This window comes from Vombatus ursinus, unplaced genomic scaffold (genome assembly GCF_900497805.2).
Source record: "Vombatus ursinus unplaced genomic scaffold, bare-nosed wombat genome assembly UNPS02014786.1, whole genome shotgun sequence".
Classification (NCBI taxonomy): domain Eukaryota; kingdom Metazoa; phylum Chordata; class Mammalia; order Diprotodontia; family Vombatidae; genus Vombatus; species Vombatus ursinus.
In genome coordinates this window covers 53667288-53685883 of record NW_020954564.1, presented here as the reverse complement: position 1 = coordinate 53685883, position 18596 = coordinate 53667288, and the positions used below count along the sequence as shown (strand labels likewise).

Below are 18596 nucleotides of genomic sequence, written 5' to 3'. Positions count from 1 at the left end.
GTCCCTGCCCCTCCTAATCAAATCCATCTTTGTCTCATGTGACTGGGCAAAGGTCAACAGCCAAACAGCGTTCTAGGGGGAAAAACCCGCCCCCTAGGCAGAGGCGCATAGATTGGCCGCATTTCAAGTTGCTCCCCCCCCCCAACCTGAGACTGTTTTCAGCTTCCAGCTCCAATGGGGCCCCTTTCAGGTAGTTTCTGCGGGGCTTGTCCCAGGGAGAGAGATAATGGGGAAACGGGATGGAACCTGGTAACATCCGAGCTACAAGGGATCTCTGAGATCAAGGCGACCCTTTCATGCTTCATATGGGGAAACTGAGGTCTGGAGAAGGGAAGGGACTTAAAGTCAAACAGCAGGCCCTGGTGGAGCTAGCGGCTAGAACCCTGGTCTTAACCCGGCTCGGCATTCCTCCTACTATACTACTGTACTCTGTTTCCTCACAGGAGGAAGAGAATTAGAGTGGGATGGCAGTGAGAAGATAAAGAATAACAAAGGAGGCCTGTGTCCAGTGTCCACAACGAGGAGAAAAGCAAAGATTCTGCCAGTGGTCAATGCCCGGGTTCCCAGCTCCCCCATTTACCCACAGGACAACTGATACCTAGAAGCCCTTCTTTAATAATCCCCAGGCTCCACTCGCTCACTCCATGCCTGTCCCTCACTGTCTCAATCTCCCAGCCTTAGATTGGTCAGCCCTCACTCTCCCACAGTGAGATCCTCAGTCCCAGCGGTGGAGGGATCTTCTCTCTTTGTTCTCTGTGGGCTGAGTCCTACCTATCCCAGCCATCCGTCAACCCGCCCAAGCTTCCGGGGGCTGGGTCCGAACCTACTGCTTCCCATCTTCTCAGGGCTGAGCAAACACAGGAGGAGATGTGGTCTCACTGTTTCTATCTCTTATCTCCTATATTTTTCCTTGAAACTTCCTGAGGGCAGGACTTATAGGCCAGAGCCCAATATAACCAACTTTAAGAACCACCCAGACCATTGGACTAGAATTTATAATGGAATTTGCTAGAATCAAGTTGGGGGATAGCCTGTTTTGTCTAGGGCCTGAGGCCAGGTTCTGACAATAGATAGGAGGATGAAACCTGGTAAGTGGGAGAAGGACACTGGGTCTGTTGGGGTTTCACTTGCTCTTGGGGACTGCACCGGGACCAAATCTCTGGAGCTACTATCCACCCAGTTGGAGGGGTGTAACATTGAGGGCTCCAAGACATTGAGGACACCAAGGGGAGGGGCTAGGGTCCCACTGATCACTCAATTGCTCCAGGAGGACTTGGCCAAGAGGGTTAATATCTTGGAGCCTGAGCTCAGGTTGTAAAAATAGGGCAGGGGTAGGGGTGGAGTCTGACTTTCCAACTGCTCAGGGAGTCACGTGTAGAAAGTTGAAAGCAGGTGTGTCTCATGACACTCCCACCACCAAGCCCAAGAGTGTCAGATTCTAAGTCTTCCCCAACTGCTAAAATTTGCACACTTTAAAAGAGAGGAGGTTTAGAATGAAACTTTTAGCTCTCTAATTGCAAGCAGCTCTCTTCTTTAAAGTTTTAAGCTGGAGGGCACTGACAAGAGGTCCTCTCTTGGCCAGCCTGAAAGTATTCAGGGTAGCTCATTTCCCTCAATTAAGACCTTGGCTTCTTCCCCAGCTCTAGCAAACCCAATCTGCCTTGAGCCCAGGGCTCTTTGGGTAGGAACTAGTCTCTTTTTCTACAGTGAAGCTGGACACCTTGGAAAGAGCAGGTAATAGGTCATAGGAATGGAGTCTTTGGGATCCCCATCTATCTGTCCAGGACCCTGGGCACAAGCTGCTGAAGTCAGGCTGAGTAGGGGGGGATATTTGGCTACAAAGGATCATTTTCAGTATAGGACACTGAGAGGTCTCATTCCCCACATTGGGCCTTTGACTCTGGCAGAAAGAAGGGCACTGTTTATGGCAGGTGAGGTTGGTTACTGGTGCTTTCAACACAGAGAACCCAGTTAGTTCTGTCTCAAGAACACACTGCACCAACGTGGTGTATCGGGGAATCACTTCATGTACCTTACGTTTCAAACTGTACTGTTTACCAGAGGATTTCCCCAGCTCTAGGCCTTTGCTCATGCTTGTCCCCTATGCATAGAATACCCCTAAGATCCCTTATTGATAATCCTACCCATCCTTCAAAATCAAAAGGGAAGTCTCTGGTTCCTCTGGTTGAAAATGATGCCCCCATTATTCAATTTCCAGTCATTTTATAATCCTCTTCCATGCTCACTCTAGTTTAATTTGTATTGTTTATCTGTGTGCCCATCTTCTACCTCTCTATTAGACTATAAACTCCTTGCAGAGACAATTATGCCTTATTTACTCCTTTTATATCCCCCCCATCACTGAGCATCGGGCCCTGCACACAGTAGAGAGGTACTCAGTAAATGTTAAATGAATGAGTGATCAATTCATCATTACTCATGTTTTTAACCCACTGAACTTGTGTTTTGGTAGTTCCACAATCTGATGTTAAGAGTGAAGGTGGCATAGTCAGAGAAATGTGTCAAAGGGCAGGGCTATAAGCCAGTTCAGGAGATCAGTCCTGATAAATAAAGAGGAGAATGTGAGCATGTGGGCACTTTCAGGCCGGTTTTTCCTGGTACAACTAACCTTGTACGACTTCAGTTCCCTGGGAATCTTTAATGTGAACTGTCTTTCCAATTCCACACATAGGCATACGCTGTCTGACTTTGAACTTGACATAGGTATATTTGTAAACAATATCTCAGTTTAAATTAGGGCACTGCCAGCTTTCTACTTTCTTTCTACTTTCCACTTGGGCTCCCAGTGCCTGGGGCAGTCTCATGCCAGCTCAGAGGAAGGGTCTGGTGGTATGTGGCAGTGAGGCTCTGATGGGGTATCTCCTACAGACAATACAGACAGACATGGCTGATGACGTCTGAGTGTCTATTAACTTTTGCCAAACACACTTAAAGTTGAAACATGGCTTGGGAAGAGCAGCTCTATTGTTATTTTACAAAATACGGTTGATAGGGTGAAGCTGATACAATTCTTAAAGACCTTCTCTTTGGAGAACACATGAATTAAGTTAGAGCAAATAGGTGATGTTGATAACTGCTTGGCCTGAGGGCACACTGATCCCTTCTGCTCTGCAAAGGAACTGAGGACAAAAGTCATCCACTTAGCCTGGGTGTAGGAACATAGTAGAGGCTGAGGAAGTTTGTCTGGGACAGACTGTGGGAGTGAGACAGGCATTAAGCATGATGGTACCCAATCTCAAGGTCATACCCAGGCCCAAATGTAATACTTGAGCAAGGGGTAAAGAAGCTAAGCTTGAGAGGAGAATAAGGAGAGGAAAGAGGGACAGAAGAGCAGAGTAGCAGGAAAGAGAGAAGGAAGATGGAGAGAAGGTGCCCTGAGGTAGGAAGAGGGATGGAGCGAGAGCCATAGTCACATCTTCCCTGGCCAAGACTGTCTGTGCCAGACTTCAGTGGGCTTGCAAGGGTGCCTAGGATGTTATGCACCTCCATTCCCAGGCTTCTGTAAGCCTTTTGGTTTCCCCATAGTCCCTTAAAGCTTCTTCTTCAATAACCCAACCTAGTGTCAGCTGAATTACAATTCTGTATAGGAGCTCTAAGTGATGTGTGTTTGTTTTGAGGGGAATGGGGGCAGCTATAAAGTCCAGGAGAAAGTGAAGGAGTTGGGGAGAGGAAAGAAAGAAGCTTAGCTGGGGGAAATCCAGAGAAAGACAAACCCTGCCAATGTGACATTGCCCTCACTGAATATTTTAAATCCCAGACACATCCATACTCAATATCAGAGACACTGGGTGGACTTCAGATAAAGACAACATAGTTAAGAACTAAGAATTCATGGCAGCAACCCCTTTTTTATTGTGATTTGGGGGGAAAGCACTTCGTAACTACTGAGAACTTTGTATCCAGACTTTGAGCAGGACGTGGAAGCATGACGCTGGAAGGGGCAGGTGTGAGGGTAGACTATGACAGGATGATGTGCTAATGTGAGTTAGCCAAGGTCACTGGAAGCCCCAGGGAACATAGTGTTGTACCCATGCCAAACTTGGTCAGTATTAGGCCAAAAAGGGTTGTATTATTTGGGTGAAAAGCCTACTATACCCTCCACCAGATGGTCCCACAGTACCCCAGGAGTAAGGCAACTGGGGAAAGTTCACCATTACCATCTATAGAGGGTGGAAACAGTCATTAAAATTTCCAAATTGCCCTTCTGTGTCAGATCAATGGTCTAGTCAGTCCTGCATCTATTGGGGGGATGTTTGCTGGAAAAGCCCATGCCACCATCAATACATTCTTATTTTGTAAACTCAGATTTTTGGGTCTGATGGGACCTGGATGGGTCATCCTGCCTAATTTCCTAATCAGAGCTGATCAAATCATCCCTTGTCCTCCATAGTGTCTTCTGCTTGATGCACAGCCTTCTTTCCAACTTCCTTGTCCTTAAGCCTACAGTAAAGAAAACAAGCAGGGCAGATTGAAAATCTTCTGGTTGCCCTGAGGAGTCCAGATTCTAAAAGGAATGAAGAAGGAGGCCTTGGAAGACTGAGTCTCCTTTCATTAAGCCATTGAAGGGAAGCAAAGATCTTCCCTTCCCCTGCCCTCAGCCCCAGCTCAGGAAGTGGGAATGCTCTTGGGGCCTCAATACCTTGTGTGGAGATATCATGGGGTTTATGGCTTTCAAACCTGCTGACCCTAAAGACAACAGAGTCACTCTTGGTGTGAGCCTTTGGGGCCAATTGGAAGAAGTAAAGCCATGGACTGAACTGGGACCCCATGGGGTCAAACTGCAAAGGTCATACCTCTCCACGATAGGCTATCAGCCCATCACAGATATACAGGATCATATGCCAGAAACATGAGCTCTTTCCTAACAGGATCTGCTTGCGGCAGCAGCCCCTCTCAGGACTTATAGCTGGAGCCTGGGGGCAAGACCAGCTTATATTCTAGCTACACCTTTCTGGTTACCTGGGAGGAACTAAGCCCAGCTTTAAACCTGAACAGCCCAGACAATCAAGGAAGGTGAGGTTTGGAGCTGAGTGATTCAAGACAGGATGTTTACATGCTCTCTGATGCCCTAAAGAGTGGCCAACCCCCTTCCACTCAGTACTATGTAGACTTGGAGAGTCTCAGCATCTCATCAGAAACCTGCAGAGCAGGCATGGGTGTAAGAACAGTTTGTTGTCTCCTCTTTCCCCGTGTTCCCTCTCCTCATTGTCTTCCTGGGGCCTTGGGGAGGAAAGAGTTTCTCTTAAAGAGCCCAAAATGATTTTGTCAGTTGAACTTTGGGGCCCAAAGTAACCCCAGTCTACCTTTCCTTGAGCTGGATATGGGTCCCTACACAAGAATCTCTTGCACCAAAAAAGCATCCTTAAAAAATGCAGCTCTGCTTGGGGTATGCCAGATACCATCTGGTATAATGGGAAGAAGTCTAGCCTGGGAACTGAGGGATGTGGGTTTGAGTCCTAAGATTTTGGACAAAATCACCTATTTTGACTTCAGGTTTCCTCGCCTGTTAAATGGAGATCACAGATCTTTTGCTGTCTCCCTCACATTGGGGCTTACAAATCATAGTTTCAGAGCTGGAAGGGGCCTGGGAGATACACTAATTGCGCTCCTTCGTTTAAAGATGAGAGAGGAAATGACTTGCCTGACATCCCATTAGTAATAAAGTCAACACAGCTGGGATTCAAACCCAGGTCCTCTGACCCCCCATCCGCCCCCCCACCCCCACCGCCACCCCGGAGCTCTTTCATTACCAAATTACCATGATGCTCACGGATGTGAAAATGGGGTGGAGACTGCAAAGAGGTCAAGGACCATTACTACATGCAAATAGGCTATTAAGATTCACAGTACCAGGCTAATGGAGTCTCCAGGGGCTCAGGCCACTTATAAAATAAAATAAGTTCAAGCCTAGTTCAAATGGCTCCCAGGTTTTAGAGATGGGTATGATCACCAACTCATTGACCAGACAGCCCCTTCTTTCCACTCCTGCAGCTAGCTTCCTGGAAGAGGATCACTCTCTGTGAAGCCTGAGGTATCTGGACTTTCAGGGCCTCTCATGACCATGGCAGCTCAGGCAACACACATGTCAAATCACCTCTTTAATCCAGCTCTCTCACTGGAGGAACAGAGTCACTGCAGCTCTGACCTATCCAGTGTGAGTCGCTGTCCAGGAGGCAGGCCTGACTCGGGACACAGGAAGCTCCTCTTCTCCACTGACACCCATGTGACCTCTCAATCCGACTCCTTGCTCATGAACAAGTGACCAGGGACAGCAGGACACCCTTAGCCTCAGATACTGCTTCTGTGCTCCCAGCCAGGCATGGGTAGGGATCCCTAATCTGCCCCTGGTGGTGGTTCTATGTTATCCTCTCCAAATTTTCCTTGACCTTGCTCTCTTCTCTACAGCCCCTTTTCTATGCCATAAAGATATGGGGGAGCAGTGTTGGCAAGCAGGGAGAGTTTCTCAATACTTTTAACTCTTAAATGGTCTTGAACCAGAATTTAAGAACTCAGTTAAAGGAACTAGCAGTGCATTCGACACTCCTGAAATAGAGACCCCAGATCTGTGGCCTGGGAAACACTCTTGAACCAGCCAAAAGAGCAGTTTATCATTCTGCCATTCATGGGTTGAGGTAGTCTTCTTGTGCTTTATTTACAATTCTTAAACATGCTTAGAGACTGGCTAGGTCCTGCAAGCTGCAAACATAGACCTGCAAGCTTGATGTGGCCTTGCACTTTTGGAAGGATGTACCAGGTGAGTCTCTATTTGACAAAATATGCTGATCATTTTCCTACTCTTTCGATCCTGCCCTCCTCCCCACCCCTGCAACCTGTGTCAGGGCTTGTGACCCTGGCTTGGCTCACTTGGTACACAATGGTGGCTACCAACCACATGTCCCTGTTGCAGCACATGCTTTCTAAAAGTGCTGACCTCTTCCTATGGCAGGCACCGCAGTGACCCTGAATTCTCACATCAAATACTCAAGTTTAGGTATACCATTGGGTTTTCATTTTTTTTCCTCCTGACACTGTTCCCACACCTTCAAGAGAACTCTGCCCATCATAGTGATGGGGCAGCTAACCAGAATACATTGCAATTCACTTCAATTTACTGTTTCATAGGATTTAATGCTAGACAAGCTCTTAAAGACCATGTAGTCTCCCCCTACCCCATTTTATGGCTGAGAAAGAAGAAAACAAACATTTATTAAGTATCTACTATGTGCCAGGCATTGTGCTAAGTGCTTTACAAATATCTTATTTACTCCTTATAGCAACCTTGTGAGGCTATTATGATCCACATTTTACAGCTGAAGAAACTGAGGCAGACGTTAAGGGTTAAGAGGCTTGCCTGGGGTCACACAGCTAGTGTCTGAGGCTGGATTTGAACTCAGGTCTTCCTGACTCCAGGCTTGCACCACCTAGTTGAGGAGAGTGAATGTAACCTGTTCAAGCAGAAAGTAGCTAAGCTGGCCTTCAAACCTCTGAAACTCCAATTCAGATCTGAATCTGGTTCTCTTTCCATCATTCAGATCTGAATCTGGTACTCTTTCCATCATGTCGTCAGTCTGAAGTTCAGTCTCAAACTGAATTCAATTGAATTCATCTAAATTTAACACAAGTCGGTCACCAACCTCAAGCTCATTCTCTCTTTCCTGCTCTCATTAATGAGTTGAAATAGACTAGGTCTTTCCTTTGAAGAGCTAACTAGGAAAGTGTTTTTTTTTTGTTGTTTTTTTTTTTTACAAGTCATCCCTAATCTCACATCACTTCAGGGGATTGTCTTTTTAAGTTCCAAAATATCTTTCCCAAACAGCTTTACAAATTTTCCTACCATCAATCAAACCAGACCCAAGGCATACACCCAAAGGTCTTGACAATTGCTACAATCACTCCTGGTGTCTCTGAGCCTACCCCACTACCCCATCTTCTCCCCCCTTCCATTCCATTTTGTCCTGCTGAGTTCAAGCCAAAGACCTTGGATGATTGATATAGGGAAGCAAGCATTATGAAGAGGAGCCAATCTTGTGAAGCCCTGACTTCAAACGCATGCCCACCCGCTTAATTTCATTAGCTGAACTGGCATTTGGTAAGCCAAAAGCTTAATGAGAGCCCTGGTCTTTTGGGGGAAAAGAGAAAAAAGCGTGGTAGAAAAGCAAACAGCCTGACCATCGGATCAAGGGGCTAAGGTAGAGACCGCCAGGGAAGCACCAATCCCCTGGGTGAGCTTCCTTCCTGCTGTGTAGATCTGGTGTCTTCCCAGAATTCCAGCCCCTAAGCTTGGCTGGGCCTTGCTTTTTGAACCGCTCACATTGGAGATGCTTCCCCCCACAGGGTCTCACACAGTGCTTCCTTGGCTGCTGGCTTTTTTTTTTTTTTTTTTTTGCATGTGTGTGGTTATAATTGTGACAGTGATTAAACCACAAAGAACTTGGCCCCTTTGTCTGGCCCGGATGGCGATTACAACACAAACACACAGCAAACAACAAACTGTGGCAACGTTGTGCTAATTTCTCTCTGAATGTGTTAAGGTTATACTCCAGCCGCAGGGCCTGGTGCTGAGGGTGAAAGGTCCCGATCTCCTAACACAGTCTCAGCTGCCAAGTCATGCAGCCTGGCCTGTGGTGACTGGGTGGCAAGACTCGACAGTCTCGAATATCTCGTGAGGCTCCAGTCCACTGGGGCCACTCTAGACCTGTCTTTTGCTCCTTGAGACACAGGCTAACTGAAGGCATCCAGGTGGCCGGAGCAAGCTCAGGAGTTAGAATACATCAACTCTGCCCTCACATTCCCCATCCCAGGGACTAATTCTAATACTCCTGGGCAAAGGCACAGTGGAATACATCTCTTATGTTGGCATAAACTCTGGGGTAGACATAGCCTTGGGCACTGAGTGACCACTTTTATGAACTGCATGTTCACAAGAGTAGACAGCACCCTGCAAAGCCAGCTTAAGACCAGACCAGGAACAGCATCTATATGTGAACTCTCCAGCAACAATATAAGCATTGCCAAATATAATTACTTCATCCTAGTTTACTTTAGACTTCAAATTCATACCTTGTTAGCTGTGTGACACTGAGAAAAATCAATGAACTCGAATCTCAGTTTCTTTATCTGTAAAATGGGCTTGGTAAGTGTTGTAATATTTACCTCATAGGGTTGTTGTAATGAAAGTGAACACTAAAGGGCTATCTAAACCTGAGCTACTGTGATTATTGACAGATTGTTCATCCATATTGATACCTTTTTATATTTCTTCTAGTGCTTGCACTTTCACACTCCCCCCACCCCACATATATATAGTTTCCTCTTCAATTCCCAATTCATCAACTCATCTTTTCTCTTTTTCTTTTCTTTTTTTTTCTTTTTGCTAATGTACTTGTATCCTCAATAGACAACCAAGAGCCAAACAAGCTGCCTTAGGGTTCTACATGTGAATTTTCTGCCCGCATGGATCTGACTTTCTGTTTTTAATGGTCTTCCCTTGCCTCTCCTTGCTCCCCACTTTCCTTGTTCGTAAATTTCAGTTCCTTAAGGTACGGATCATTACACAATTCTTCATGTAATCTCCACAGATGCAGCCCAAAGTACTCTTCCCACTAGAGGGAAACAGTAGATATCTGGTTCCTGTCAGCTCTCAAGATGCCAGGGAAAGGCTCACCATGGCATTTTATTTTTTGTTAATAACATTTTATTGGTAGCTTTTGTTTTGATACCACCTACATTCCCCATTGTATGTATCACATACCCCCTGCCCCCAAGTCCCACTAGAGCCATCCTTTATTAAGAGCAGTATTTATATCAGGCCTTCTAAACCTGGGGTTCGTGAACTTAAATAAATGTTTTACAATGATTTCGATATCATTACATATCATTTTCCTTTCTAATATAAACTTCCTTTGTAATCCTATTCTGAGGATTCCATAGGCTTCTCCAGGCTGCCAATGGGGTCCATGACATAAACAAGATTCAGATCTGCAGGTCTACAGAATTTCCAGCAGGGTCTAGGTGTTTGTCATTATGGAAAGGAGCATGTGTCCTGATGACATAATCATGAAAACATGGCCCTTCTTTAAAGGAGGAGGTGACAATGAAGAATGCATTGGATTTTCAGAGACCACTATGCACATAAAGAAGGGTTGAATCAACCCCATTTGCAAGGTCTCACATGTTTAGCCCCATTTCCCCAAATGTGCTCAATTTAGAGCACAGGGAAATGTCACTGGTTTTCTCTCCTCATATAAATTCACAAGAGAACACTCTTTGAGCTGTGAGATCTGAAAATCTTCTACCTGATTCTCAACAATGCCTGGGCACTATCCGGTACTGAATCATCACCCATGAACTTCCCATGAAGAACGAAGCCTGGGGCAGTGGGTGGAAGGTAGGGAGTGGGGACAGGTATGGAAACAGGGGGCCCACAAAGCACTTTTCAACGTACTTATCTTGCCAAGAATGGAAGCCAGAGATGCTGATCTGAGCATCGTTTCACAATGTTTATTTTACAAAGAACAAGGGCTTTCTCCCAATTCCTTTCTTCTCCTTTCAATGGACAAAACTGCCATCAATCTGACCCAGAATTGGTAGGAGTACTGGGCTAGACACAATAATAAGTCTGCAGTGAACCTGAATGCTTGAAGAGGTGGATTTCAATAAGGGCTAATGTCTCACATGTCAGATCCTCATTGACGTGGAGATGTGTTAGGGAGTAAGCTTGCCAGGCCTGGAGCAGGGGGATGGAGAAGGTGACCTCACTTCAAGAAGTTTCTCTTCCCACACCTCCTGTCAAAGCCTGACTGCTCAGCATCAGCAGCTCAGACAGACCCTAGCTCGGTAACTCTCGCCAAGCCTGGCTTTGTCAGAACAACAAAGGAGGGGGGAACAAGCTTTTCAGTCTCTAGCTAGGGAAGTAAAGACAATGGATATGTTTTTGTTGTCCTGGCCTGCCTGCTCCTCTCCAAGGCCCCTTTACACAACCCACACAGGCTGGGTTGGTAGAAACCAATCCCTCACAGCAACTCTGGGGCCTATCTGGAATGGCTTCCTGTTTCTGAGACTTTATGGAAACAAATATCACCATCAATCAAACACCATTCCCGGCTGGCCGGTTCAAGGCTGACAGCAACCACAGTTTCAGTGGGGATCGAGACAGCTTGTTAAATTGTTGAACCATGGGAGGGAGAGGGGGAGACAGAGGAAGGGAGACAGAAAGAGGCAGAAAGGGGGGCTGCTGAACAGTTGCCAGTCTGACCTAATGTGGCTGTTCCTCAGGAACCCTTCTCAGGACAAAGAGGTCATTTCATCTGAGCTCCAAACAAGAGGCTTTTTGGGAAGAGGGGTGGTATGTATGTGTGGATCCCCCAAATGCCACAGGAGGAGTGGGGTGAAAAATCTGGCAAGCTATTATGAAAATGTTGTCCTGTCCCACTTAGTGGGAGGGTTGCAAGGGATTTTCACAGGAGGGATTCTAAAGCAGTCACTCACTAAAACTTGAAGATGGGAAGGGGAGAAGGACAGGAAACCAGCTGGCAGGCAGAGAGCAGTGGATGGGCTGTGTACATGAGAAAGGTGCAGCCAAAACTGCAGTTAGCCCCTGTGAGTTCTAAGTGTTTTGGGAACCTCAGTGCCCAACAGGGCAAGGATGAGATATTTATGAGTTGAGGAAGAGATGCCTCCCCAGCCCCCTTCCTCAGGGCTCAGGTCCGGCCCCTTAGGACAAAGGAGTAAGAAAATGGTAGTGATGCTCAAGCCTATATCCTGTTCCTTAGCACTGTGCTGTGGCAAGGGACAGACCCCACCCAGAAAGCCACTGAGCTCATCCCCCAACACATGTTTTGACATTTTGAGGATGTGACTTTTCAGCTTAGAACAAAAAAAAAATTATACCCACTTGCTGCCATTGTAACAAGTTCCAGATACGTCATGGCATCTCAAGGAATCAGACAGATATGACTTTAAAAGTACAAACCCACATGTATGAAAAATGTGTGTGTGCTTTAAATTCCATGACTGCTTCAAAGATGATTCTCAAACATCAGCTGGTTCCCTTACCCAGATCTTTAAAAATGACTGTCACTGGGGCAGTTAGGTGGCACAGTGGAGAGAGCACTGACCCTGGAGTCAGGAGGACCTGAGTTCAAATCCAGCCTCAGATACATAAAACTTACTAGCTGTGTGACCCTGGGCAAGTCACTTAATCCCACTGCCTAGCCAAAAAAAAAAAATTAAATTAAGTTTAAAAAAAAAAAAAGACCATCACTTAACAGTGACCTTAGAGGGTAAGAAATAGGGAAGAATTTTTGGCAGGTCCTCCAGGTTCTCTGCAATGAACACTTGCAATTGAGACAAATAAAGACTATAGAAATAGATCTTTAGTCCCAAATCCTATACCCAGTTACAAACACTGCCCACATCATATTGATGAATCAGCAGGGCCAGTCCAGTCACTCACCTGTCTCCATTATCAAAAGCTAATGGTGGCTAGGCTTCAGGACCAACTTCCCCACACCTTACATTTTAATTGCCTGGAAGCCTGAATTGTCTCCAGCAATGTGACTGGCTACAGTGATCTAGCCACACTCACTCACAGCTGGTGGAGTCAGTGATGCGATGCAGGGTGAGGCTGGAGTCAGGAGGGCAGCTTGGGTACAGGGTCAAGGCTCTGTGTGTGGCTGTGACAGTATTGATTAAATACTCAAATAAAATATACCTTCCAAGGGCCATTTGCTACAAACCACAAATGAATAGGAAATGGACATCTGTTTTTTGACCTCAGCTTTTCTTGATCTTCCAAAGCCTGAGATCCTAAAAGCCAGCTCCCAGGGATGCTGGAGACAGAATCAAAGTAGGTCTGTGACCATAATAAGAATAGGTAGATGAGAAATATCGTTCAGAAGCTGTAGGTAATAGAAGAACATATGTATATGTTATATGTATGTGTACACACATATATATATATATACACACACATACAAACACATAAAAGATGTGTATATATACATATACGTGCATTTTACACACACACACACACACATACACACACACTGGTGGCTGGCAACAGGTACCCTAAAATTGTGATAGTGGAAGTGATAGCTTCTAGCCAAGGGAAGACGTGGGAAGAGGAGAGACAGCAGCAGCAGAGCATGGTCTTCCATATCCCATGAAGAAGGCTTTAAGGGTAATCTGTAGAAGACAATGGGGGAGAATGACAGGGCAAGTTCACAAGGTGGGTTCTATGTGGCCTTAGCAGAAGCAGAGAAAAAAAAATTATCCCTTTGAGCAAAGACAGAGCCTCCAGGTGGCAGTGTCAATGGTGCAGGTAAGCGTGCAAAGAGTGTGGAGGCAACATCACCAGCAAAGGGAAGCAGACCATGCAAAAGAGGAGGCAGGCACTCCAGGAAGGGAAAGAATGTGACTGAGTTTGTGGTGTTTGAGTGAAACTGATACATGATGAATTCAGCTCTTGTGGACATTCTGTGGTTGGTTTGGTGGTGGGAAAAGAATTGTAAAAATGTAAATACATAAATACCATCCATAATAATAAAAATATTTCTTAAAAAAAAAAAAACCTCTGGACAGAGTGAGCCCTTAGCAAAAGCATGTTGTCTTCGGTGACTTCCATTTCCTTTACTGCTCTCTTGCACTAGGACCTTGTGACTCTCATGCTGACCCCAGCTGCACACCATCATCCTTCCCTTGACCTCCACTAAGACTTACCAGTTCTATATCTCAACCCCTTAGGATCAGACTCTCTGGAGTACAAAGGCAGCACAATACTCTCAAATCATCCTAGTTTATAATTTCAGTGGCATCCCTGACTCTTCCCCAACCCTGATTTCCCATCTCCAATTAACTGCTGAGTCCTACTGAGTGCTCCACCACATTACCCTTTTCCTCCTCAGACCACCACTTCATTCACTGACCAGTGGCTCCACTCACTAGAATGCCTTCTATCAGGCTCTCTGCCTTCAGTGTCTCCTCTCTTCAATCCTTTCTCCACATAGCTGATAAAATCGCCTTTTTATGGCACAGGTCTGACCTATGACTTTCCTTCCTATTTCTGAATCAGTCTCTTTCTCTGAAAAGGGACTAATATACAGTATGATAAACACATATCATTATTACTAAGCACTAATGAAGTGCTAGGGAAGTAAATATAAAGTAATTTGGGAAGGGAACTAGATTGGGAGCTCCTTTTGCCTCTTTTTGTAGCTCCAGCTCTTAGTACAGTGTCTGGCACACAGTAGGCACTTAATAAACATTTACTGACTGACTAACAGAGGAAATGATTCTTGACTTGGGCCTTGAAGCTCCTTTCTCAGCTTCCTTTGCTCAGTCATCATCCATATCATGCTCTCTAACCGTGGATATCTCCCAAGGCTCTGTCCAGGCCCTCTTTTTTTTTTTTTCCCCCTTTTCCTACTCTTTCAGTGACTTCATCAGCTGGCTCCCATATCTATATATCCAGCCCGAATTTCTCTTCTGAGCTCCTGTGTCACAATACTAACTGCCTTTTGGACATTTCGGGGGATAGCCCACAAACACTCCAAACTGAAGTGTCTAAAATGGAAGCCATTATCTTTCTCTCCAAATGCCCCCACCCCTTTTCTGAACTCTGTTATCTCTGTCAAAAGCACTATCTTCATTCTCACCACTGAGGGTCACAACTGCAGTATGATTCTTTACTCTTCATGGTCCCTTACTCCGCACATCCAAGCAGTTGTCCAACCTTGCTGTTTGCTTCTCCACCATGTTGCTGCCATTCATCCTCTTCTTTCTACTGTGAGAAATTATTTCTCTCATATTTAATAACTAATTATTGAATCAGGACCAAGGTTTTTCCCCTTTTCTACTTCCTCATTCAGAAATCAACCAGTGTGGTAAATCTCTCTTAGAGATTTACGCAGGCCAAGATCTAATCAGACATTAAGAGAAATTCTAAGTTTGGGCTAATGGGTGTATTTCTGCTCATTATGTTTGCTCAGACAGGTCTGTGGAAAGGTTGATTCTCCCTATTATCAAGAAGGTGATTTATGGAAATTGATGTCTCTTTGACCAAGATTTGAGTGACCTAAGTCATGTACCCCAAGATCTTCATTTTAATATAGCTCACACCTACCATTGCGTTAACGCATCCGAGTTGACTGCCACCCCTCAGGAACACCGACTCTTTAAAGGGCATTATAAACTGTGATCCCACCACCATTAGGGGTCTTTGGTCTAAAAGAGACAGCCAAATGACCATCCTTTTTTTTTTTAACCATCCTTTTATTAATAACCTGCTCTTATTAATAAATTACTAATAAAATGATTAAATTACCCAGAAACTATGTCTTTCGAACCTTTTTAATCATCACCTTCTTACACAGACACCACTCTAATTCAGAAACTCAATCCCTTTTGCCTGGACTGCTACAACATCATAATTGGTCTCTCTGCCTCAAATCTGTCTCTACTCTCATCCATCCTTTATACAGGTATCAAAGATATTTTCTTAATACACACATCTGATTATGTCATCTTTCCTTGTCCCTCACTCAATAAACTCTAGTGGCTTCCTATTATCTCTATGATCAAGTAATGTGTCTCTTTGGCACTTAAAGCTCTTCATAACCTGGCATCTTCCCACCTTTCCTGTTTTCTTATCCATCACTCTCTTTCACATATGCTATAGTTCATTCATATTGGCCTATTTGCTTTTTTTACCTTTAAGTTTTATTTTTAGTTCCACATTCTGTCCCTTACTCCACCCACTGAGGTGAGAAATATGATACACAATATACACATATAGTCATGCAAAACATATTTATGCATTGACCAAAAAAAAAAAAGCAAGAAAAATAAAGGAAAAAAATATGCTTCAATCTGCACTCTGAGTCCACCAGTTCTCAATGTGGAGAAGAGCATTTTATATCATGAGTCATACCGGCCTATTTGTTGTTCCTTCCACATGCAACACTCTGTCTCCCATCTTCAAGGCCTCAATGCCTGGGATGCTCTTCTTTCCTGCCTCTTTAGAATCCTCAGTTTCCTTCAAGACTAAGCTCCACTCCCACCTTCTGCAAGAGGCCTTTCTCAGCCTCCCTGAGCTGTGAGCGCCTTCCCTCTCCTCTAAGGCTAACTCTGTACACACCTTATATGTTGCTTATTTTGGTACATGTCATCTCCCCTACGGGATTGTAAGGTCCTTGATGGCAGGGATTATTCCTGATTTTTTCATGGTGAATACCTAATAAATACTTATTGATTGAATTATTGAAGGCTGTCCCGATTGTCCAGCTGTTAGTGCCTTTTCCTCCAAAAATTATTTTTGTACATATATATATGCATATACCCCATATATATGCATATATACACACATATACCCCTTTCTTTCTCTCTCTCTTTTTTTCTCATCAACCCAATAGAATATAAGCTCTTTGAGGGCAAGAAGTGTTTAATGTTTATATCTCTAGTGCCCAGCATGATGCCTGACACGAAACAAATGCTAATAAATGTTTACTGAATGACTGACTGAAGAACGGGAATGGTTTTGAAGAACTGCTAAGAAGAGGAATGCATCTTAGGTAGAAGGGAAGAGTGTTCAATGAATCCATGCTACTGTGATAACGAAAAAGTCAAAGGATTGCTTCTACCTTTCCTCCCTTTTGCCAGCTCAAGTAACAGTGACTTTCTGGAGATAATGCCACCAACTCCGCTAACACAATGGGGTGAACTTTGGTGGTAGTTTTGACACACTTGTGGGAGGAGCTATTCTGGGGCAGGTATGTAGGGCCAGCCTTCTGGTTAGGGGTCCTGATCGGCAGACAAGGCCCCCAGCAGCCCTGCTCTGTGTACGTTCACTACAGCATCTAGGCACCCTTTGTAAGGCACAAGCCCTGTTGCTGTTGCTTGCTCCTTGAGGATGACAGACAACTAAGGAAAGTGAGTTTAAAGCCATTTGTGCATCTGGAAGATCTTGGGGCACCCCTGGATATCGAGAGATACCAGCAAGCACCTCAAACCTGGGCTAAAACACACAACAATTAATAATAGTCTACAGCAACCCTAACTGGAGATGAGGTAGTGGTGCCTCAGTTCATTAATTTCCCAGCCCACAAGAAGACCTACATCTTCTATCACTCCTTATTCTCAGTGCCTAGCCATTCCAACTCTGCCTCTTACACAACAGTGAGGAATGTACCCTCAGCCAAGCAGGACCATCTGTGGTCAGTGTCTCAACCTTTTCAGTTTTGCTGGGCTATCATTCCACCATATTCATTTCTCAAACTTCAGGAGCAGAAGTTTGGATTGTGTATTAGCACAATTTTTTTTGCCACCCCTGGAGAATTTGGTGTTATTTCAATGATTTATTTATTTATTCAATAATTTATTTTTTTCCTTGGAAGGTAGAAGGGGCTAGATGTACAAAATGTAGAACTGTGTGTATCTTGGCTCAGGCACTAAGCATAAAAAAAATTTCATGTTTTGCTAGTATGTAACTTTGGGTCTTCCGAATATTCTGGAGTCATTGCCTGCTAATGGACTAGATCATGGCCAACCTAAGCAATAAAAAATTAGTCACATGAGAAAAGAGTTCTTCTCTTAGTCCCATGCTACAGAAAGGCTGATAGATCAGCTTAACAACAGTGTTTGTATGGCTTTTAGTGAAATACTTTTAATTATCCTATAAACAACAGTGTTAGCTCACAACCTCTCCCTTTTCTTGTCCTACAAATGCCCAAGATGGAAAAAGACCCAGAGATTTATGACACCAAGATTGAGGATTGTCTTTTGAGGGGGTTAGGGCATTACAACTTCCCACATAGGTAGAAAAAAACACTCCTTGGCCACTCTTCTGGGTTCCTGGTACAGCCAGTTCTGCATTCACTGTGGACCTAGTAAACTGAAATCCACAGATAATCCATGAAGCCTAGAACAGGTAACAGCACCAACTTTCTCCTAACCAACTTCTGGCCAGAATTATTCAACAGGAAGAAAAGGGGTGATTTGGGGTCCCAGCTCTTCTCAAGGCCCCGGGGGCTGGGGGGGGGGGGGGGGGGGGGGGGGAAGGGTTGCCCATCCAGGGAAGAGGAAAACTGGGCTAAGAGAGTCCACAAACTAGTTAACTGGCTTCTGAAGCAGGAAGCTGACCCTTCCCTATGAAATAACAGGGGGCCATTAGATGGCTGGATGAGCTCTGCTCAGAGCATCCGAAGAGAGCTCTATTGACCAATGATGTTTTTTTGTCTACCTGAGTTTTAGAATGTGGTTCAACCAGGGACCAAACTGATCAAGAGGATTCAGATTAAGAACTAAACTAAGCCTTCTCTGAGGAGCAGTAACTAGGCAGAAATGCCATCTGGGGACCCTGGCTTGGGCAGACCAGCCAGCAGGTGAGAATAGGGCAAGGGGAAGGATGCCTGTGAAGAGCATTTGCAATAAAGGTGACTGATGGCACCCAACCCCTCACCCCACTTCCCCAAGATCCTCCAAAGCAGGCCCAGTGTCATGTGCTTTTGCTTCACAATAGCTGACATGCATAGATAGGCAAGCTGAGCCACAATGAGATGACTGAACTTGCCCAAAGCCTA

The 18596-nt window shown here is 45.0% G+C and overlaps 1 protein-coding gene across 1 annotated transcript in view; it reads right to left on the bottom strand.

The window, feature by feature from the left end:
• The window catches only part of LOC114046951 (xaa-Pro dipeptidase), a 257017-nt gene that overhangs the window by 11853 nt on the left and 226568 nt on the right, over positions 1-18596 (bottom strand). The gene's annotated exons all lie outside the window — the stretch shown is intronic.